Below are 1,726 nucleotides of genomic sequence, written 5' to 3'. Positions count from 1 at the left end.
AATATCGAGATTTATGAGCCTCGTCTAGGATTCGACTTCTGAGATTCCCATGGCGCGGAATCCACATTCAATCAAATCTGATCTTTGTACCTTGCATATTATCAATCAACTCAGTCTGTTTTCCATAGATCCTCTCTTTCTTCATTAACCCTTCATTTGCAAGTACTTCGGTCTGGACTTTGCTAATTTCTGTAAAGAGATCTGTGTTGACAATTAGCTTGTAAGACTTCATGGTCGCTATCACTTCCTCATTCTTCCGGCTTAAGGCGTCAGCAACTACATTAGCCTTTCCCGGGTAATACTTGATTTCATAGTCATAGTCTTTGATCAACTCTAGCCATCTTCTTTGTCTCATATTCAACTCTTTCTGCTCAAAGAAGTATTTCAAACTCTTGTGATCCGTATAGATAGTACACTTGGTACCATACAAGTAATGTCTCCAGAACTTAAGAACATGCACTACAGCTGCCAACTCCAGATCTTGTGTTGGGTATGTATGTTCATGAAACTTCAATTGTCTAGACGCATAAGCTACGACCTTCCCTCGTTGCATTAACACGCAACCTAACCCTTGATACGAGGCATCAGCACAAACTACTAAATCCTCGTTACCGTCGGGTAAAACGAGAATTGGAGCTTGCTTGAGCCTCTTCTTCAATTCTTCAAACGACTCTTCCTGATGCTTACCCCAATTGAACACCATAGTCTTTCAGGTCATCCCGGTCAATGGTACGGCTATCTTGGAGAAACCTTGAATGAATCTCAGATAATAGCCGGCCAACCCTAAGAAACTACGTATCTCAGTCGGGTTTTGCGGCGTTCTCCAATTCTTTATCGCCTCAATCTTTGCTGGGTCCACAGTAATCCCCTCGGGATTGATTATGTGACCTAGAAAATGCACTTCACGCAACCAGAACGCGCACTTCGAGAACTTGGCATACAGTTTCTCATCTTTCAAAACTTCCAATACTTCTCTCAGATGCTTAGCATGTTCCGACTCTCTTTTCGAATAAATTAGTATATCATCGATGAAAACGATAACTGACTTATCTAACATTGGCCTACATACCCTATTCATCATGTCCATGAATGCCGCGGGAGCATTCGTTAGACCGAACGACATCACGAGGAACTCGTAGTGTCCATACAGCGTCCGAAACGCTATTTTAGGAATGTCTGCCTCTTTCGGTTTCATTTGATGATAGCCCGATCGAAAGTCTATCTGCGAGAACCAGCTAGCACCGTGTAACTGATCGAACAAGTCATCAATCCGTGGCAACGGATATCTATTCGTCACTATAAGCTTATTCAGCTCACGATAATCGATACACATCCTCATGCTTCCATCTTTCTTCTTTACAAACAACACCGGCGTGCCCCACGGGGAAACACTCGGTCTTATGAAACCTTTTTTGAAGAGTTCTTGCAGTTGGGACATCAATTCTTTCATCTCGGATGGCGAGTCGGTATGGTGCTTTCGCGACGGGCTATGCTCCTGGTACTAACTCAATATTAAATTCTACCTCTCGTTCCGGTGGCAACCCCAGAAGGACCTCAAGGAACTCTTCGGGATAGTCGCACACTATAGGAACATCTTTCACTTCCTTTCCCTCCGCTAAAGCGCGCCAGGTAGACACCGCACCCTCGCCTTAACATCTTATCGGCTTTTATCATCGAAATGACGTTAAACCCTTTACTTTCCTTATCACCATAAACCGTCACTGTA

This window comes from Bidens hawaiensis, unplaced genomic scaffold, assembly GCF_021521415.1.
Source record: "Bidens hawaiensis isolate Kalapana, Puna unplaced genomic scaffold, B.hawaiensis_p1.1 tig00044684_1, whole genome shotgun sequence".
Taxonomy (NCBI): domain Eukaryota; kingdom Viridiplantae; phylum Streptophyta; class Magnoliopsida; order Asterales; family Asteraceae; genus Bidens; species Bidens hawaiensis.
This window is presented reverse-complemented; position numbering follows the sequence as displayed.